The sequence below is a fragment of the Lissotriton helveticus genome, chromosome 6 (assembly GCF_964261635.1).
Source record: "Lissotriton helveticus chromosome 6, aLisHel1.1, whole genome shotgun sequence".
Taxonomy (NCBI): Eukaryota; Metazoa; Chordata; class Amphibia; order Caudata; family Salamandridae; genus Lissotriton; species Lissotriton helveticus.
This window is the reverse complement of record NC_136067.1, coordinates 1,821,977,843-1,822,001,008: the sequence shown is the minus strand read 5'-3', so window position 1 is coordinate 1,822,001,008 and position 23,166 is coordinate 1,821,977,843. Positions and strand designations below refer to the sequence as shown.

The window sequence follows — 23,166 nt, the reverse complement described above, 5'->3', positions numbered from 1 at the left end:
TCGGACGACCCTGCCTTCCTATCCACCCATCCCTCCCCGGAGAGTCTGGTGATCCAGGCCTCCACTTCACAGTCCGCGTTCCCGTCGGCTCCGCCCGATCGGGAATCAAAGCGGTATGACCAATTTGGTAAAAAGGTCTTTTCCTCTTTGAGCGCTGGACTGCGGTCTTGTAATACCGCGTGCCTCTTGGGCCGCTACACCCACTCCCTGTGGGATACGGTCGAGGAGTGTTTGCCACAATGCCCCCAGGAAGTGCGGGACAAGCTCACCCGGGCCTTGGTTGAAGGCCGGGATGCGGCGCGGTACTCGATCCGTTGTGGTCTGGACACGACCGACTCGCTGGGACGGGCTATGTCCACGACGGTGGCGATTCGTCGCCATGCTTGGCTGAGATCTGCCAACTTCTCGCCAGACGTCCAAAATACACTCATGGACATGCCATTTGATGGCAGTCGCCTGTTTGGTGACAAAGCGGACCACGCGCTGGAGCGCTTCAAGGACTCCAGGGTCACGGCCAAGTCCTTGGGTCTTTCGACCCAGCGCCAGCAGACGGGTTCGTTTCGCCCCTTTCGTGGCCAAGGGAGGGGCGGTCCCACACGTGCTGCCAGCCACGCGCCGCAGAACGCTCCCCAGCGCGGTGGCGGCCGTGGTTTCCGCCGTGGTGGCGGTAGAGGCCAGCGGCGAGGTCAGTCCACGCCTCCCCCCGCTGCTGCATCCAAGCCTTCCTAGTCCGAGCTTTCGGGCTCACGTGACGCCAGTGGGTGGCAGGGTTCGCCATCACCACTCCCGCTGGCGCGCGATAACATCGGACAGGTGGGTGCTGCAGCTCGTTCGAAGGGGCTACGCCCTCCCCTTCGAGTCCACTCCTCCAGCCATGCCACCGCAGAACCACCGTGTGTCGGGGGACCACTTGACACTTCTGCAGGAGGAAGTTACGGCCCTCTTGGCCAAGGGGGCCATCGAGCGCGTTCCTGGGCCAGAAGTAGGGTGTGGTTGCTACTCCCACTACTTTCTGGTGCCCAAGAAGGACAAAGGAGGCCTCCGTCCTATCTTGGACCTACGGAACGTCAACGGCTTCCTCCGGAAGGAGAAGTTCAAGATGTTGACTTTGGCTCAGGTCTTGGCTGCTCTAGACCCTCAAGACTGGATGGTAGCGTTGGACTTGCAGGATGCGTATTTTCACATCCCCGTCCTGCCGGCCCACCGGCGTTACCTGCGGTTCACGGTAGGCCGGGAGCACTTTCAGTTTATCGTGCTCCCATTCGGCCTTACCAGCGCCCCACGGGTGTTCACGAAAGTGATGGCGGTGGTCGCAGCTCATCTGCGCCGGTTAGGGGTTTCAGTCTTCCCCTACCTCGACGACTGGTTGTTGAAGGCGGGCTCGCCCCAGACAGTCGTCCACCACCTTCAGATGACGGCAGACCTCCTGCACGAGCTGGGGTTTTCCATCAATGTGCCGAAATCACACCTGTGTCCCTCTCAAAAGCTCCTTTTCATCGGAGCGGTTCTCGACTCGGCGCAGTTTCGGGTTTATCCCCCGGAACGGCGGGTCCGGGATATTCAGGCTCTGATTCCCATCTTTCAGCCGTTATCCCGGGTTTCGGTCAGGTTGACGCTGCGGCTTCTGGGGCTGATGGCCTCCTGCATCCTACTGGTGCATCACGCCAGGTGGCGGATGCGGGCTCTGCAGTGGGACCTGAAGTTTCAGTGGGCCCAGCATCAGGGCAACCTATCCGACCATGTCCTGATCTCGGAGGGCACTGCGAGACAGTTGCAGTGGTGGCTTACGGACCGCGATTGGGTCAGAGGCAGATCACTCTCCCTTCCCCAACCGGAGCACGTGGTTGTGACGGACGCGTCCCTCCAGGGCTGGGGTGGCCACTTGGGAGAGGCGGAGATCAGAGGCATCTGGTCTCCGGCGGAGTCCCGGCTCCATATCATCCTGTTGGAGCTGCGGGCGATTCGCCTAGCACTGAAGGCATTCCTCCCCTTTGTCAACGGGAGTGTAGTGCAGGTGTTCACGGACAACACCACCGCCATGTGGTACTGCAACAAACAGGGCGGTGTGGGGTCGTGGACCCTTTGCCAGGAGGCTCTGCGTCTCTGGCAATGGCTGGAACGTCAGGGCGTGACTCTGACGGTTCAACACCTGGCAGGTTCTCTGAACGCCAGGGCGGACGAACTCAGCTGTCGGTGCTCGGTGGATCACGAATGGCGTCTGAACTCGGACGTGGCGAGCGGCCTCTTTCAGCAATGGGGAGAGCCTTGGTTAGATCTATTCGCCACAGAAGAGAACGCGCAATGTCATCAGTTCTGCGCGTTGGAGTTTCCAAGACGGCACTCGCTCGGCGACGCCTTTCGGCGCGAGTGGAGTTGCGGTCTGTTGTACGCCTTTCCGCCTATACCACTTCTGCCCAGAGTGCTGAAGAAGATCAGGCGCGACCGGGCCCAAGTTATCCTTGTGGCTCCGGACTGGGCTCGAAGATACTGGTATCCCGAGCTACTCAGCATGACAGTCGGTCCCTCGATCCGCCTGCCCCTTCAGGAGGACCTTCTGTCGCAGCAGCAGGGGACGGTCCTCCACCCGAACCTGTCCAGTCTCCACCTCCATGCTTGGAGATTTAGCGGCGGCAGTTGAGGCCATTTGACTTGCCTCCTGAAGTCTGTGATGTAATTCTGGCAGCCAGGCGTCCCTCCACAAAGTCGGTATACGCCTGCCGGTGGAACAGATTTGTGGCATGGTGCACAGCAAAGGCTGTGGATCCCCTTTCTGCCCCTCTGTCTGAGGTTCTCCTCTTCCTCCTTTCCCTTGCCCAGCAGGGCTCTGCTCTGGGCACTATCAAGGGCTATCTTTCTGCCCTTTCCGCCTTCTTGAGGCTACCTGATCAGCCATCTTTATTCAAGTCCCCTATTGTGTTACGATTCTTGAAGGGCATCACGCACATGTATCCCCCAACTCCGTTCGTGATGCCTCAGTGGGACTTGAACCTGGTTCTGACTTTCCTGATGTGCGCTCCCTTTGAGCCTCTTCATTCCTGTCCTCTCCGTCTTCTCACTTTAAAGACGGCCTTCCTGGTGGCTATCACCTCTGCCAGGAGAGTGAGTGAGCTCCAGGCTCTTTCTGTTAAACCTCCTTTCTTGTCTGTTCATCCTGATAAGGTAGTTCTTCGGACTAGACCTTCTTTCCTGCCCAAGGTAGTCTCTGCTTTTCACATTGGGCAGTCCATCACCTTGCCCTCCTTCTTCCCGCCTCCGCATCCTTCGAAGGATGAAGAGCGGCTCCATCGTCTGGACCCAAAACGTGCGCTTTCATTTTATATGGATCGCACACGCCAGTTCCGGGTGGATGACCAACTGTTTGTTGGCTACGTGGGTGAGAAGAAGGGAAGGGCGGTACAGAAGCGGACCATCTCTCGGTGGGTCGTCCTGTGCATCAAAGCATGCTACTCTTTGGCTCGGAAGGAGCCTCCTGTTGGGCTGAGGGCCCATTCCACTCGGGCCACGGCGGCTACTACTGCCCTGGGCCGGGGAGTCCCTTTGCAGGACATTTGCCAGGCGGCCACGTGGGCCTCGCTGCACACCTTTGCGAGGCACTACTGCCTGGACAGTCAAGTCCGGAGGGATGGCTTCTTTGGTCGTTCGGTCCTCCAGGACTTTCTGGTGTAGGTTGTATTGGTTCGCAGACCCACCACCGGGGTTGGTATTGCTGGGGTATCTATTCTAAGGTAAGGAATCCAATACTAACCTGTTTCTTTCAGATGAACAAGTTACTTACCTTCGGTAACGATATATCTGTAAGAAACAGTAGTTAGTATTAGATTCCTTACCGCCCCACCCATCCTCCCCGTTCTGCGAACTGATACCTAGGGTTAAGGACATCCCTTTCAGGGCCCTAGTTTCAAATGGCACCAGTGTTAGTTCTCACATGGCTCTGCGTGTCCTGGCGCGGAAAAGCTGTGTGCAAAGAACTGACGTCAGCGCGCGGAGGCGGCGTCTATATACTCCAGCGACGTCATCACGGCGCACAACGCCGACGACGCGGAGCCGCAGGGGACGCCTGCAGACGACGCCTACCGACGCGCAGGGGTACTGCTACGCAAAAGTTTCCGGATCCAGACTGACGCCTGGGGATATTCTAAGGTAAGGAATCTAATACTAACTACTGTTTCTTACAGATATATCGTTACCTAAGGTAAGTAACTTGTTCTTCGAGTACTGTTTGCTTTTGACAGCGTAATGAGCTGCTTATGGCCCGGATGAACACTGATGAGGAAAATGGGGTCTTGTCCGGTTTCTCTCTCCGATTAAGTAGTTTCTGATACATGTCCAAGTACGCAAGTCTGTGGTATGTTTTTTAAAGATCTGACTAATTTCAAAAACGTAACCCAAGACTCCGTTTCTGGACCTGAAGGCCATCAGGGACCGCCAGGCGAAACTGTCTGTTGTAGAGCACAAGAAAATTGTCAGATCACTTGTAAGTCTAGAGTGTGCTCCTGCTTCAGTTCCCAATCCTGCTCTAGGTCACCATCCTCGGGTAAATTGTAGACACAAGAAGCTCAAACGTGATTCATCTCTTTCCCATCCCTCCTACTCGAGGGACAAGTTGCACAGTATGCCCTTCAATGACCTGACTTTGTTGCAGTCATCCAGCTTGGAGCTCATTGCTGAACCAATTTCAACACAGCTTGTGCCTTTCTGGCCGCTGTTGACCCAGCAGCAGCTGAAGGCCATCAAGAGGCTATGCTGAACCTGTTTAAGAGAGCCCTGGGTCCATGTCTTCAGGCACAGGGATCCAATAGAGCCCCCATTTGGACTTTAACCAGATGGACCTAGCTCAGCACCCTGATGGGCTCTAGCAGGGGCTGGATGATTACCTCAGCACCTGCAAAGGCTGTGCCGGTCCTGCCTCTTCCGGTGCTGGTCTCAGATGCCAGTGTCTGATACAGGACCACTTCCAGCCCAATCCCAAATAATGCATTGGTTCAAGATTACAAAAATGCAGCCTGTGGTCTGGGATAATCCCCATACAGTGCCAGGAATTCTACAGTATTAGCAAAGGCTCAAGGCATTTTATGCATCGTATTTGAACATTCTGCTTGATGAGGATGATTGCGAGGAGGTGCCTAGTTTCCAGCCTCATCATTATGCTGATGCTAGCCTGTATGTAGAGTGGACAAATTCTAGTGGTCTTGATACTTCCCTGATACCGAATTGCACTTCCCAGAAGAGGGCTTCTGCAGCATAAAGTTCCCCTTTTGTGGTAGTAGTCCGAAGAGCAGCTGAAATGTCTAGCCGCAAATTACTTAACTTAGAATTAGCCACAGGCGGCAGGTGCAGGCAGCGTCTGCACCAGCGCTGAGGAAGGTCAAGATGTTACTATCTGCGCCAGTCGGGATCTATCAGTGGCTCCATGGCGCCTGACTGGCCACGGTGGTGGAACTGCCGGCAGGGAACCAGTAGGGGCTACTCTTGAACCTGTGGGTCCCATGTGGGCTCGTTTACGTGGGCAGAACATCAAGGAACATTAAAACACGCATAATGGAACACAAAAGCATGATTCGCAATAGAAATACTTAATTCCTGGTTAGCCGCACACTGGGTGAACACATCACACACTATTCCCCAGATCAGATTCACCATTCTTGAAAAAATAGATCCGGTTCCAGGCATAGATTATAACACATCTTTAGCTCCTAGAGAGACCTTTTGGATTAAATATTTGGGCACGACCATCCCGGGAGATCTTAATGACCACTACGAATTATTATGCTTCTTATGATTATTCATGAAAGTTTTTATGTAACCGTGTACATATGTTTGTATCATCTGTGTCTGGGACACGATGTATTAATGAGCATTATGTATACTTGTCTCTGTACAGGATTTGCACATGAACACTTTTCACCAATTCCTTCCACGACATTACCTAGTTTTTATTTTGGCCCGAGTTTTTATTTTGGCCCTCACCCTTTGGTTTTTTCAATTGTTCGTTTTCATCACCCTAAGGCACCAGTTCGTTCTATGGCCTCACTAGCCAGTAAACCTACTTTTCAGTAGTCACGTGATGTTATATTTGCATACCCCGTATTTAGCTTTTCACTGACTCCTAAGACTCGTCCAGATTGACAGTTCAGATTTGCATAAAAGTCTGACAAGCCGCTATGAAGGCTGATTAGCCGGTATATTTATTTCACGCCGCCAGCATTAGAATCGTGTATATGCTATACTCTCCTCACAAGAGTATAGTTGCGGTTACCACCACACGGCGTACTAAATAGTTTTGTCACTTTTTTCACATCCTTATAGCATCGTGCACTTGTAGCCACACAGTGATTGACACCACGCGTCAGCATAGGTTCATACCTAGGGTATAGAAATAAAGTTGCGCCGTTGTTTGGTCCCTTTTTTCAGGTTACTAGGTTGACATTTTCCTTTAAATGTGTCGCATACGTGGAGTAGAGGAGGATAGTGCAGACACTTAGAGGTGAGCATTCCTCTTTGGCCAGTTGTTCGGGCACTCCTTTTTATTTTATTTCTCGTAATATTTTGAACAGGGGTCAGACAGTTGATGTCTCGCTCTGCTTTTCTTTGCAGCGACGGGACTTCACGTTACGAATCTATATTTGCATCACATGTTTGGAAAACACTGTATTATATAACAGAAATTGATATGTGTTCATTTCCAGTCCACATGGACTGATTTAAGTTATTATTCACACTGTACCATTGTAATAACGAGCAATATAAGTTTTCGCTCTTCATTTGTGTCATATTTTCTTTACTCATTTAACCAAAAATGCATAAAATGTGCAGAAATTTTAAACCTTAGGGCCTTAGGCTGTGCATCTCGCAGGTTTGGGTTATCCCAGGCCTTGATACTATTGGGGCCTGAAGGCTCGCCAGCTGGCATGGCCATCCAAATATGAGGTGCGTAGACTCATAGACTCTGGAAGTTGGGCTTGGATCCCACCATCTCCTGGAAACGCAAGGAGGAGCAGAGCCGGCCCAGGAGCAGGCTCAACTGCATAGCCAGGCCTTGAACAACAGCACTTTATCATTTCGTTTGAAGACGACTACGGGCGGGGCGCAGTCAAGGATCTTGAGCTCTGCGACTGATCCCAGGACCTTTCCCTCGACTGGGATAAGACCGCAGTGGCATCTCGCGTTCAGCGGCAAGGACCTTCAGGTACCGCTCTCTCAAGGCCTTGAAGTGCATGGCATGGCAATCAGCACAGATCTAAGCGTCGTCGTAGCGCTCCATGCACCAGTGATCTGTAAATGACAGGAGACGCAGGGCTTGAAGCCAACCTTCCTAGTGAACATCTCTGCCTCACAAGGGGGAAGAAATCTAACAAAAGACTTAGACAAAGTCTAGAAAAGATCAGTAAAAAATCGACTAGGGTTAGTGAAGTGACAACAAAGACAAGGTAAGTGGATACACCTTGAGTTTGATTACTGTTCATCTCCACAGCTTCCAGGGAAATTAATAACAGTCTCTGGGAGCGCAAGTATACACATTCCATGGAGGCGATAGGGGGCGCACAGCGGGATGGCTGCCTGAAGCGACAGCTCCGCCGGGCAGACACAGCCCTTGCGTGTTTTCAGATGCTAAACGGATGCCAACCCCAATTTTAAGCCGAGATTCGGAGATGGGACACCTCCGGGAACCGATGGATGTGTTTATACCTCGTTGCTGGCGGTGAATTCTGGAGAAAATAACAGCGATACAGCCAGGACCGGAACGGAGGGCAAGATGCCGGGCGCCACCGCTACGCTGCTTGAACTGTATAGCGACGTGGACTGGCCGTGACATTGGGCGCTACCATCTACCCCGAGGCAGCAAACCAGGACACAGGTGATCAAGCCAGCAGACTATCCTCACCCAGTAAGTGGCAACCCTTATATTGCGCTAGAACTAGCTGGTCAGCGCGGACGGGAATCACCTCACAAAATGGCGGCGCCCATGATCGAAATCCCCTGCCCTGACGGGTCACGCAGAATGCAAGGCGGGCCGCCCGTGGCGGTATGAAAGCTCACATAGAAAAAACGTTGAAACTGAGCAACGACGACCAGGGAGGCAAGGTAGGGGCACCATAATGAACGCATCGTGATGATGAAGTCATCGGAATACCTGCGGGTGCTAACGGAACTACAAACATACAAAATGGCGGCCGGCCGTTGCTCTGAAGTATATGCAGACGAGGTGGTGATTGAGAGCGCGACATTACCACCACTGTGACCAAGTTGGCACCTCTTTGGGCGCTGGGACATAATCGACGGTGGGGCACAGCTGTCGCTGCAGGCACTATTAATATTGAGAGGAACTGCAGATCTGCTGTGCAGACCAGTATTGCTGGATCACTTGCTACCCAGCCTTCAACTCCACCGAAGTAGAATCCCGCCACAAAGCCCGTCGGCCAACGGTCTATAACAGACGCGGTCCCATCGCCGCCTCACGGATATAGAGTGAAACCGGGAATGTGGTGTCATGAGGGAGCGCACTGAGACGGATGCGGTAGACGTTACCACATTCTGATACCCGAATGCACAGGCCTACTTGAGCGGGAAATACAAAATGTCTGGAGCACACCTCCCTTGCCTGGCCTTGCTACATCGTGCAAGCGGGGCCGACTGTCACTACTTGCCAGAGGGTTGCCCCCTCTTCCACTACTTGAGCGGGCTCCCCTTGAATTTGCCTGTAAGACGCCACGTGTTCTCCTGAGTTTGGGACTCGAGCTCAGCGTGGGTTATCTGTAAACGCAGCCACCAGTGGATCCACTGTTGAGAGGTGTTTATACTGGCCCCAACAGCACTCAGGCTTTGACAATCGGACCACCATGGGTAAACCGGATAAGCAGCAACCTAAGCTCACCTTTGAATCGCGAAGAGCGCCTAAAGGCCAGAATGGTCAATTGGAAGGTGAATCGGAAACGGACGCCACGGAGGAGAACAATATGGAGGCCATCCTCAAAGCAATACACACCAACTTGCAGGACATCAATGGGAAGCTCGATCATCTGACGGGCCGAATGGACAGTATGGCAGCGAAAATGGATAAGCAGGGGGAACGGTTAGACACAGCAGAACATCGCATTTCTGCTGTCGAGGATGAATCACACGAAACGGCGGGGAGATGTAGGGGCATGGAAAAAGTCCTCTAGGTCATCAGGTCAAAAGCGGAGGAATTGGAAGCCCGTCCCCGTCGAAACAATGTACGGATAGCGGGCCTTCCTGAAACAACAAATACAGGCCGCATGGAATCGTATGTTGAGTAAATGTGCAAAGATATCTTTGGGGAGAGTGCTTTGTCACCAATTTTCATAATCGAAAGGGCACATCGATCCCTTGCACCGAAACCACCAATAGGAGCTGCACCACGGCCCATTGTAGCACGTGTGTTGAACTATAGATAACGTGACACCATTCTTCGCCAGGCACGTAAAAAAGGACAGATTCAACATCAGGGGAACAAGCTGGAATTCTATCCCGATTACACCATTGCAGTACAACTGGCACGACGAGATTTCACTACGGTCAAAACGAAACTTCGAGAATTGCAGATCAGCTATGCCATGCTTTATCCTGCATGCCTGAAGGTTACCTGGGAGGGGAAGACGATCATTCTCACCAGTCCTAAAGCGGCTCAGGATTTCTTAAAAAAAATAACAAGCAGAGGCAAGAAAGTGAACAGATTGGAGCAGCAGCACGACTCTGACTGATGGTGAGGTATTGAAACATTGACTGTATGCAGAGACTGCAATAGCGCTCTACCATGTGGTATGCTGACCGATGATGACTGTAATGGGTACGACTGTGAGATTGCCAATTGCAATGCAATCAGTGAATCCATGTCAGTTTTAGATCGCATATCTTACACTCGAATGACAGAACTATTATCCAACATGGGTTACAGGTCTGTGGGCGCTTCTGTCACGGCTGTACCATGCATAAGTGCTAAAGCAACTGCTTATGGAACTTACAATGAACCACATCCAGAGGCTGTAGATTGTTTATCGTTCTGATACCTAACAATGTCAACGTAGCGCACGACGAACAGTCCAGTTGGCAGCTACAAGATTAATGGGACATACAATAACGATGGATTAATGGTTACCTGTATCACTACACTGTATTCTAAGTATTCTATGTTGTAGGGTTACTTGTGCACATGTTTGTGCGAGAGACATCGCCTAGCTTGTTCAACTAAGTGGAGATAGATGGGTCGCACCGACAGAGCATTTTGGGTCACTGTATTTTATGTTCCCGATTTGATATAAGTTTAAAGGTGCGGGGCACACACACCTGGTTGTTTTCTACGACGCAGCATCTGTTTAACCAAGTTAAGTCTGCCCCCATCCATTAAGTTGGATGGTGTAGTGTACCCTCGGTGGACCTCCACATGGGTGATCCCCACAAAGGTTATGTTATCTAGGGATGTTACTTGAGGGACATGGCTTCGGCAGGATTGGGTTGCTGAAGTGGGTGGTGGTGGGTGGAGTTGGGGTTTTGTTCTGGTCAATGGACCAAAGCATTTAAGACGCATTGCTGAAATTCATGCTGTATTCTGGTTACTAAGCAAAGAGTTGATTGGGGGCATGGGAGTAGACATCGTTGACACACGTTTACCTTGGAAATGTTCTCACAAGTATAATGCCGCTTAGACAGAACACCTTAGGTAGAAAGAATCTGAACCTCCTCACGTGGAATGTGCGGGGCTTCACGAATCCAAAGAAAATACGGCAGATATTTGCATGTCTCGATAGATGGGGCACAGATATAGCTTTATTTCAAGAGACACACATAGCTCCGAATATGCACAAAACCATAGGTGCGAGATGGGCGGAATCGACACACACCGCTAACTACTCCTCATACTCCAGAGGGGTGATGACATTAGTAAAGAAGGGTGTCAACTTCAAAATAACTTGAACGATCCTTGATCCCAATGGGAGGTATGTTATACTAACAGGGATATTGAGAGGTCAGCGGATAACACTGGCCAATGTATATGGTCCCAACGTTGATTCCCCCAAATTTTTCCAGGACATTTGGAATCATATGCATGACCTCACTGACACCAACACAATATGGGGAGGGGATTTTAATATTGCGTTAAGGGATTACACGGACCGATCATCGACATCCACAGAACCACACAAGAAGGCACGTGCAAAAGTGTTGGATATCATGGAGGATCTCCCTTTGAGAGATCTCTGGAGGGCAAGAAATACAGATGTACCAGGGGCGACACACGTTAACATGGCACATGGTAGTTGGTCCCGCATAGATTATTGGTTGGGATGAGATAACGTCTTACTATGGGCAGAGATACTGAAAACACTACCTAGAACACTATCGGATCACAATCCGATCTTGACATCACTCCGAATACCACATTACTAGCTGGAGGTTTAATGCCAAAGCACTCACAGACTCCACATACGCGGATACCATAGCCACGGCCATAAAAGATTACTTCCAGTTAAATGTATCGACGGTTGAGGACCCGGGCATTCTCTGGGAGGCCTTTAAAGCAACTCTGAGAGGGGTATGCATGAGTACCACAGTAGGCATACTGAGGGATATTAGGGGGCAGATCAGCAGATGTGAAACCCGAATGAAAGAACTTGAAACTGAATATGAGAGAACGCAAAACGCAGCTCTTTTGGGGGAACTGAGACAGGTATACACAGAATACCAAACGTACACGGAGGATGAGCTCAAATATGTCTCCAAACGACCGACTGCAAGACAATTTGGAGAACGGGGTAGACCAGGCAAAGTCCTTGCAGCTAAGATTTGTGAAGGGAAAGGCTCTCAGGCAATCTTGCAAATACGGGACGTGAACGGCGAATTGATTACGCACAAGGAGGGTATCCTATGCAGTTTTGTACATAACTATAGCGAGTTGTATGAGTCACCGCAGACAGCACCCCTAGAGGACATATTTAGTTACCTGAACGATGTAGCTATTGCATGGCTGTCAGACAATCAGCGTGAATACTTATTACTACCAGTAACGGTGGAGGAAGTTACAGAAATTATACAAACACTGCCTAATGGGAAAGCACCGGGCCCAGATGGGTTCACATGCAAATTTTATAAAACGTATGTGGATATCCTGGCCCCCCATTTGGTGGCTATGTATAGCAATGCATTTGATCAGGCAGTGCTGCCCCCGACATAACGGGAGGTGGTCATAATCACCCTCATAAAGCCGCATAAAGATCCTGAAATATGTGAGTCGTACCGACCACTATCGTTGATTAACGTTAACTCTAAAATCCTAGCCAAGATTCTAGCAGTCCGCTTAAAGCCACTTATGACAAATCTGGTCCTACCGGACCAAGCAGGTTTCATACCTTCCAGGGCCACTTCACACATCACCAGAACACTCTTTGCTCTTTCTCACTATCTAACGCCAACAACTAAAGCAGTGGCGGTCATGTTTGATGCCGCCAAGGCGTTTGATTCGATAGAATGGCCGTATCTCCTCACGATCCTGAAACGCATGGGGTTCCCCCGATATACATACAGTGGGTAAAGCTACTATACACAAACCCGGTAGCGAGGGTACGTATGAATGGATATATTTCAGACATCTTCCCTATTGCGCGGGGCACACGGCAGGGATGCCCTCTATCGCCCCTACTCTTCGCTCTAGCACTGGAGCCGTTAGCCTGCCTCATTCGACAAAATTACAATCATTCTGCATTACACTTCCCAGATCGACCATTACACATATCATTATATGTCGATGATATGCTTCTATATATCCGCGATCCGGAACAAAACCTAGACCCGCTATTAAGGGAATACATTAAATTTGGAAGACACTCTGGCCTGCAGATCAATTGGAATAAATCATTGATTATCCCACTGACCGACACCACCACGCCACATGCCACGGAATTCCCTTTAGACTGGCAAACTGACTCAATCGGATATCTAGGAGTATGGTATAGTAGAAGCCCGGAAGAGGTCATTCGCACAAATTATGGAAGAGTGATAGCTACACTAGAGGAAAAAATGAATCGGTGGATACAACTACCGCTTTCATTGACAGACCGCATTGCAATTGTGAAAATGAACATCCTCCCTAAGTTCCTTTACCTATTTAATAATATTCCCATTCCACCTCCGAGAGCCGTTTTTAAAAATATCATGTCCTTAGTCCTTATATTAATTTGGGCGGGCAAACAAGCACGTATAGAACTCAGAACACTGACACTGCCCTACGAAAAAAGTGTTTTTTGTGTCCCCGACTTCTACTTGTATTACCTATGCGCGCAGGCACAATATGCTGCATTCTGGTTTCACAAGATACCTTACTTAACACTCTTCCATCGAAGAGTACTCCCAGCTACCAGCAGAAGAGTGGGAGAGACTGGTAGCATCGTACTCACCGGCTGTCATACAGCCCGAAGGCAACATACCTGAGAGCAAGCAAGACTGCGAGAAGAACTCATCAACAGACGATCTCCCAAAAAGCGCTGATGCACTATGGTCATCCTTGTTAAACACCCTTCAATTATCCATTAAGGCCATGCAGTACCACTCGGAAAAAATGGACATTCAACTATCCCTTTTAAATTTCCTGGCCATACATGTAGCCAAAATCGACAACAAGCTGTCAGACATGAACGGCATGATCAAAAGGGTGCAAGCGGAAACAAAAATAGAGCAGCCGAGTTGTGCCTGCTACATCATAGTGGACAAACTCACCACTATCCCTCAACTCCTGGGAGGTATCCTGGCGGACCTAAAACAGAAAACGGAAAAAACAACCCCAAGTAACCCAGGAACCGGGAAAGTGGGTCAAAACCAACTTCTCGAACACACTAGAGAACACCAAGTTACTGCAAATGAACAGAACCCATCAACTTCTCCAAATAACCAAAGAGCAAAACTCAAGCAAAACAGTCCGTCTGGCACAGAAGTTAAAAAACCGACTAATGACACCTACGCGGAGGCCATGGGGAAATCCCTAAGGCAGCCTCTCGCCTACCAAAGGAGTGAAGCCCCTGCACAAAGACACACTCACCCCGGACATATGCAAGGGACAGAACCTGATGCAGCTATAACTCCCCTAAATGACCCTATCGGTGAGGCAAGTAAGGATGAATCAAAGGTAGTAAACAAAAGACTACGAAAACAAAAAAGGAAAGGAAGAAAAAAGACGGGCAACATAAATTCATTCTTCCACAAGGCAATCATGTCCCCAGTAGTAGTAGCAGCAGAAGCTCCAGAAGAAACAGCAGCAGAAGAAACAGAAAGTCTGCCCTTGACCCTAAAAACGTCACCGGCCAGGAAGATGGATAAGCTAACACAAAGTGAAAAGCCCATTAACTCAACATCAAGGGGAGAACCATCAGCAGACAGAAGTAAGCCCCCCCCCTCGAAACAAGATTATAAAGCCACAACCAACAAGACAAACTGGGCAGGGCAGGGGGAGGACCCAAAATCAATCAAAGACACGAAATCCCACAAAGAGAAATGGGCACAAAAGACGATGAAATATGGGAGATCGGCCAGGCGGAAGCTGATAGTAGCACAATACTGTTCATTCCAGACTATATCTCAAGAGGGAGAGGAGATATCCTCAATAGAGGCAATATCTTACTCCTACTATCAACTATCAGTAGTCTGACCGACATCAGCACCAAAGACCTAATGGCAGTGGAATTTATCCAAAGTATGCACCAGTCAAATCTTGAGGTCACAAAAACTACATGGGCAAGGAACGAGACAGTGAAGAGAATTATGGAATCCGAGTCACATTTTCTATCCTGGGGGATACGACTAAAAAGAATGGGAAAAACCGGGTATCCGGAACGACTACGTCAGGCACAAAAAGGAAGACACGCCCAAGATCCAACAAGTAAGCCTCCGCCGGTAAAAACTGAAAGTGTCTTAAAGGGGGCCAGGAGCCTCTCAGTGTCCAGGATGTCCCCACAGCCCAACAGGCAAGAGCAAGACCTAATGGATCACTCCGACTGGAACTGGATAGCACGGACAATTAACACAAGGGCCTCAAAGCCCTGACAAAATTCCCAACAAAATACAGCAACACAGCAACACCTAAGAATATGTTCTTGGAACATAAACGGCTTAGGAAACAAAAGAGACAACGCTCAGCTACTCTCCTATCTCCAAACATTTGCCATAATAGCCCTACAGGAGACCTGGCTAGAACAAGAACACCACATTCAAGGCTATAAGACTTACCATCTCCCAGCAATAAGAAATGCTAAATACGGCCATTCAAAGGGGGGTCTAACAATATACACTGCTATAAAGATCTTCAACGAATCGAAGTACATACACGCGAAACAGACAGGCAATAACTGCACCCTCACAATAGAATTAGAAGTGAGGGGAATAGACCCAAAACAAAAACTAATGCTGATGAATGTATATCTACATCCTCGGGAGAAAAAAACAGGAATGAAGCTCCTGGTGGAAGAGATCGCAAAAACATTGAAAGAGACAGAAAGTCCCAGCCTCATAGTAACAGGGGACTTTAACATGTTCCTGGGAGGGCCTCAAACAAGGGACACTCCGCTAGAAGAACTGTTCCTCGCATGGGACATTCCACAACAAGCTATAAGCAATTGGGGCAACCAAAACCGGCTGGCAATGGCAAGCACTAAGGACCTAGAACACCTTAATCTGGCAGCATTAAATGGCCGCTTTACAAACGATAGCCCACCGTCTGCTACCTTTCACAATCTAACAGTCAGTTCCACCTTAGATTTTATATTTGTATCCCTGCAACTCTTCACGAAAGTCACGGACTTCCGAATAGGTACAATGTCAGACAGCGACCATCAGCCCCAAGAATTCAGCCTTAATCTCCAGGGGGTTGTGCAATCTAGGCCGGCGACAAATTTGGGATGTTCACTGCTGGTGGCACAGAAAAGAATCAAATGCATCACGTCAAATCTGGAACGCTTTACAACTGATGCAAAAAGTCGGTGGGAAAAGTGCATCACAAATAAGTCTGAGTACCTAAATGCTTGGGAACAATTCACGAGGAGCCTGGGACAGGCACATACAAGGAAACCTAAGACCGACCAACAAAGCGGCAATAACCAAGGAAAAAGAACCCATTCAACTGATAACCGCGACAAGGAACCAAACGAAAACATCGAGATAAAGGCCTTTAAAAGTAAAATCAACAAACTACTGCGGAAACTACACCGCGACGGACCGGACACTGCAACCCAATTGGAATTGCAAAACTTAAAACAGAGCAAAAAGAGAACAATCTGGCAGGAAAAAAGGAAAGCAGAGGATGAGCTATGGGCGAGACTTTTACATGACGCCAAAGGACCCAATACAAGCGGAAGATTCTGGAAAACAGTCAATTCACTTGAGAATTCCAGGAATCCTACCATCGACTCCTATGTAACCGAGGAAGCCTGGGCCAACCACCTTCAGGTACACTTCAATAAAGAGCAACAACTTGCTATAACCAGTCGACCAGATAAGGAAACAAAATGCCCAGCCCGGCCATCACAATTGCCCAGTAATTCATTTGACCCAACTAAAAAACAAATAATAAGCAGGATTGCGAAAGGGAAAGCGGAGGGGCCGCCAGGTCCCAATGGGATTCCCCCAATACTTTATAAGCAAAACCCGGACTACTGGGCAGCGGCCCTAGTACCACTCTTCAAACAGATATCTGACACTGCAACAATTCCAGCGTCATGGAAAGGCTCTATATTAGCACCAATACACAAGAAGGGCAACGTTAAGGATCCAAACAACTACAGATTAATAGCACTAATCGATAACGAAGCTAAATACTACGCCGGCCTCCTATTAGAGAATCTCCTAGATTGGACGGAAGAAAATGCAGTAATTCCTATCACCCAGACTGGATTCCGTAAACAAATGGGTACAACATCAAACATGTTAGCTCTTTCACTCCTTATCGACGCCACAAAAGCAGCAAATCTACCCCTGTATGTATGCTTTATCGATTTCTCCTCAGCGTTTGACACCATTAACAGAAACTTACTATGGTCAAAGCTGGAAAAAAGGAACATTCCATCAGGCCTGCTCACCCAGCTGATCCTACTACACACGGACACATGGGTCCAAGTCAAGCTAGGGCCAGGTGACCTCCTGTCAAGGAAAATAAAGACCACGAAAGGGCTAAAACAAGGCTGCGTCCTAGCGCCAACATTATTTAACATCTTTATGTCCGACCTTGCCCAGCAGCTGGACAAAACTAACTCTCATGCTCCTAGCATAGGCGGTCTCACTCTTTCTAACTTAATGTACGCTGACGACATTGTCCTAATTAGTAGAACACCGATAGGGTTACAACATCTGATTACCACCACGTATAAGTACTCATCAGATAATAGCTTAAGCATCAACCTATTAAAAACCAAAACAATGAGGATCAATGCAAAAACATCGTCAGCAGGATTCCACTGGCACATGGGAGGGACCACACTGGAAACAGTGGAGGAGTACAGGTACCTTGGGGTAATCCTCGACAGAAAGGGCTCATTCCACCAGCAAAAGGAAGCAATAAAACGGAGGGGAATTAGCGTAGGGATCGCGCTAAGGAGCCTTAAAACAAAGGCAGTTGGCCGAAGCTTCACCCCCCTGCTTCAAGTACTTCAGGCAAAATTAACACCGGCCCTAACCTACGGAAGCGAATGCCTCCGAGGAAGGGACGCCCAGCAACTGAACAGCACCATCGCGAAGGCCATGAGAATAATTTTCAGCCTGCCCAATTACACCTCTCAGGCGCAAATTAGGCTGGAATTTGGCCTGAGAAATCAAACATTTGAGCGAATGGGTGCCTACGCCAAAAGATGGCACAAGATCCAGAGAGGAGATGCCACAAGCCTAAATCACCATCTATGGAAAGAGATGGAAAGAAAGAGCAACAGTGCGGCTGCGATATATCTCAAGCACTCCATAAACTCCTTGTGCCTACAAGAAGCCTGGAAGATCGGTGGATCTCATAATACCTTTAAACAGTTAGTTAACAAATCAGTTAGATCTATGTCATTAATTGAGGACAAAGCAAGTCTAGCAACCCGGGCCCACAGTTGGACAGTTATTCAAAGCTACACAAGCAGCCTCTGCCAAAGCTACTTAGGAGTTGGCTTTACCAGGCGCACAAAGGAGAAGTTTCTACGCCTACGGCTGGGCCAACTTCCCGTACAAAACCATCTCCCTCCATGGAAAAGGCCCCAAGAAACAATCAATTGCCGAGTCTGTGGGAAGGAAAAAGAAGACATCATGCATCTACTATGTACATGCAAAGGACTGGACATAGAACGTAGATACCATCTAAAACAGCACCTCAACAGGCTGGGAATAAGAACACGCCGGCAGGCGGTAAAGGCCTTTTTTGATGGGACGAACACCCAGCTAGCAAGTCATGTTGTCAAATTCTTGGAGACAGCAGAAAAGAAACAAAAATGACAGAGGGCAGAAACAAGCTGACGCCAACTTACGAAGTGAAACCCAAACGGACATTGACAAGGGATCAATCACACGTTATGAGTAATGGACCGCCTCCTGAAGGCTAAATAGCAAGGCGGTATATAAGTGCCTCACCTTTTTCTTCCACGCTTAGCCCGAAACAAATTCAAATTCCTGTACTAATTATTACTTTTATATGTAGTCATTCCTATTTTATATTTTTACACACTAACTGTATTTAACTAATGGTTTTATTTGCTAACAATTGCAATGGTTTTAATTAACTGAGCAATAAAGATGATTACTTACTTACTTACTTAACACACACAGCAGTGGAAGAGGGAGATGCATTGCCAGTACCTTTAACAGCCATACTAACGCATAAAAGGCCGCCCTTACATGCTGAAGACATCAACACCATTGACACTACTGCCAATGCCTGGAGAAAACTTGGTCAACTAGCTCAAAAGCTACTGCTTTATGCTCCAGCACTGTCTCTACACCATCACCCAGAGCTATCAGTTACTAATGAGACTGTGGGCATGGGTCTCTTGAAGCAAGTAGGAATTGATACGTTTGGAGATCTATATCACGAGGGACAGTTTTGCCAATTAGAAGACTTATCATATATAAGTAACCAAACTATGTTATTCCGCTTCACCTATTATAGGCTGCAAAGGGCTATTAAGGAACTGTATCCAGGCTATCCTGCAGACCAGCCTGCTTAGACACGCTTCAGCTTGTATTGACATCCTCAAATACCACACACTTAGTATCGTGGACTCTATGCGGTAGCACAAAGCGAAATCCCATATACCACTGCTAAAGCAATGGCGAGGTGGAATGAGGTGCTCCCGGATCCACTAATGGAGAAGGAATGGTTTAATACATGCGCTTTAGTTAAACTACTTACACCAAATGGTAACTTGCGACTGTTGCACTTCAAATATATCCACCAAACATATCACACTCCGGTGAGACTTCATAAATATGGGTTACGCGATGACACAAACTGCAGGAGGTGCGGGATGCAGGAGGCTGATTTTATTCATCTGGCCTGGAATTGTGTGAAAATACGTGATTACTGGGAAGGGATCACTTCCATGCTTAAAGAAATGGTGGATACGGAGATTGGATGTTCTATAAAAACATGTCTACTGGGACGTCTGACAAACGTGAAAGCTGAGAAACGTAAATTTTGTGTAATCTCACTATTGTTAGCCAAACCTCAGATATCGCAATGTTGGTGTGGTACGAACACCCCTAGCATCAAACAATGACTGCGAGACATGACCTATTGTAGAGATAGATTATTAACGTACGAAGAAGAGCTACCGTTCAGATCGCGGCCGAAAGACTATTGGAGGTTCTTTACCGCTTATGTGCAGGATAACGAAATTAATGTACTATTGTGATTGTCAATATCTCTCTCCCTTATTCCATTGTAACCGAACATTATGAATTACTCCTTAATTAACTCTGTTTTTTTTTTATGTACCTATACCAATTACACATGGATGACGAATGCAGAAATGTAATGGCCTTAGTTCTATTGTTTGGTTGTATTAGGTTGTTTTTTTATTCTTGCTGATGAAAATCAATAAACAGATTTAAAAAAAAAAGTATACACATTCCATTACCATGGTGCTAGGGAACATTCAAAAGCATAAGAGAATACATTACTACAGGCAGCTCTCTCCAGATCTGTGCTGACTAGTGCGGAAAGAAAAGAACTGATGCCAGCCGTCTGGAGTGGTGCCTATATAGGTATCGCGCATGTCACTTCCAGTGCCAAAGATGCCACGTGGAGCCAAACGACTCCACCTTTTGGTGCGCAAGTGTACTGCTCACAAAAAAATTCAGGATGCAGTCTGATGCCTCAGGATAATTCTACGGTACAGAATCTGCGACTATTGGAGTCTATTCTAGATCAGAAGTTATTGATGGTTGTTTGTTAGGGAACTGCAAGTGCTGTCAATTCAACCTCTGTATATAACCCCTTAAATCCTGACAAATGTGTGCTTCAGACTTGTACTTTTCACTGAAAGTGGTTGTGAGAAGTTGGCCTGATGTGCAGTGTTCACTATTCTAGTGATCACTATATATCAGTCCAAACAACCCTTATTGATGATTGGTTGTAAGTCAACCTTATAGACCAGCTATCCTAGTAGCATGGATACGAGCAGTCTAAGGCTAAGACTCTAGAGGGCGTGTTAAGCCAGCTGTTTTACCATCACATTACCCCTTGAACACCCAGTGAAAGGACACCACACAAGTGTTATGAAAATAAACAGTGTATTTATTAGAATCACAACAACCCTGTACTCTTTATGAGGACAGGGTGCTAAGCACACAACAAAACTCTTACGAAAATACTTAAGTTAGCACGTTATACACAAATGCCCGAGGGGCACGAAAAACCATATACTTAAAAAGTGGAATGCGAAATTACTAGCAGGTAAGTACAGTACTAACAGGCTTTGGAATCGCTAGGACTTGACTATAGAATCGTTAGATTACTTCTAGGAGGCCTAGGGGACTCGGGTGCAGAGTGTGCACTCTCACGCGGGATGCGGGACAAAGTCTATGGAAGCTAGTAAAGGCAAAGTTAGTGTTCACGGGCGAACCCGACCTGGTAGGAAGAAATTGACAGTGGATACTGACCCTAGGATAGTGAGGCTATGCTGGGACACCGAAGTGCCGAAGTTACCTAGCCCAGGGGCTGCAGCTGCATAGGTCTGAAAAGACGTCTGGGATCTCGTTGCCGGACCAGGAGCCTGGAAGAAAGACGTTGCTGGCAGGCGACCAGTGAAGGAAAGTTCGATGGATCCAAGCCTGGATCAGGGAAGAAGAAAACCTGAAAGCAGAGGGGACCAAGTTCTTGAATCACTAGCCAGTGATTAAGTGGGCACCAGGATGGCACCGGGCGAAGTCACCGCAGTCAGGTGAGTGGGCGCTGCTGGGCTCTGCAGTCTCTCGGACCAGGAGGCTTTGTCGGCGACCAGGATGGAGGTGCGAGCTGTCCCACGAAGGTTCTTGCTGTCGACGTCGCTGGACCCAGGATTGGGCAACAAGTCTTGGCAAATGCAAGGCCCACGCGGTGGACCTAAAATGGCGTCTTGGGCGGACCAGGAGGGTCCAGGGTACTTCTCCGATGGAGGGAAGCAAGGGCCAGTCTGGAGCAACCAGACCAGCAGAAGAAATGTCGTCGGGCGTCGTCAGGAAGGCCACAAGCCAGCGGGCTAGTAGCCAAACAACGCGGTGAGCAGCAAAAAGCAGAAGGGCCCCACGCAGATCGGGGAGATGCTGGGGGGCTGCTCTTCGGTGCTGGAGCTGCTCAGGGTGGGGGCTTCTCGGACCCCAAAGCACTCACCAGGAATTCACTCGGCGGGCTTGCTGGGAAGAAGTCGTGCAGTCTTGAAGATGGCCGGTCCCTCGAGGTCTCGTCACACCCACGAATCTCAGCGTGACTGATGATGCAGGTAGAGGTCAGAGGTGCCAGGGAAGCCGGTTCTCGTCGAGCTGGGCAGTCTTGATCCGGAGGAGAGACTTGCAGCAGACCGCAGTGTTCTTAAGATGGTGCCTGCGGATGCAGGGTGACTACTCCTTAGTCACAAGGGAGAAATCTTAGGAAGAAGTCTTGAGTTCCTTTCGTGGAAAGTAGTTTCAGGATTCAAAGATGATCTGATTTGGAAGGGGGCCAGTTCCTACCTTTATCCTGTAAAAAGGGGCTGGCACGCGACTAAGTCCTGCCCTATGGGTGGGACTGGGAGGGGGGTGGTTACACCCACTTCCTTGGCGGGCTTTTCCCCAGCACAGGGTCTGGAGTGACCCTGGAACTGGTTCCAGCCAGCCTATGCACAGTGAGCACCGGGGTGCCACGTGCAGTCACCTTCCTCTAAAGCCCTGCCTACCTACAATACACAAAACCCTGTCTGGGACGGTGCTGGCACCGCCCCTGGCAGGAAACCCTTTGTCCTTATCTCCTGCTCTGGGAGGACTCCCAGCAGCAGGAGGGCAGACTTGTGTCTCGGTGGCAGCATCCATTTTGTGGAGCTGAGGCTCTGTTTGACTTTAACCGGGGCTAGGGGTTACATACATGTCGTGTCCCTCTAGAAGGGTGGAATGCTAACCCCGTCGCCAGAATTGGCGAGGGGTTAGTATTCCAATTCGTATGACACCTTACTCGACATGTTTTGATAAAGCGATACCAGAGTTGGCATATAACCGCGAGGATTATAATGCACTTAAGAGTATATGGTATGCGATATCATGGAAACGGCTAAGGGATGGATCCCGAAAGCCGCAGACAGGCTCAGCTCATGCCAGAGCACCATCTCACACGATTCCAAGCACTCTGCCTTCAGGATTGTTAAGGCCTGCCATAGGAGTGACTGATAGGAGATCTGTGTGTCCATTTTTAGGGTTAGATATAGGTATACTACATCTAAAGCAAAGGGTGAGTACACCACCTTGCCCCAGCTGTCGTGCAGCCAGTTGTGTCAGTTTAGTTAGTCAGCCCAGGGGTGGCATAATACATGCTTCAGCCCCTGGGAGACTTCTGGGTACACCTCAGCCCTGAGTACAGGGACTTGGAGAGGGCCCAGTGCCAATTCGGTACCTGAGTACAATTTGGATAGAGAGAACAGCTAGGCTGTGGGTCTGATTAGCAGGCCCACAGCCAGGGAAAGTCGTAAACCAGTGCAGCAA

The 23,166-nt window shown here is 48.9% G+C and overlaps 1 protein-coding gene across 2 annotated transcripts in view; it reads left to right on the top strand.

Annotated features, from left to right (window-relative positions):
* Positions 1-23,166, top strand: part of UBR2 (ubiquitin protein ligase E3 component n-recognin 2) — a 1,610,484-nt gene that overhangs the window by 1,010,363 nt on the left and 576,955 nt on the right. The window lies entirely within an intron of this gene.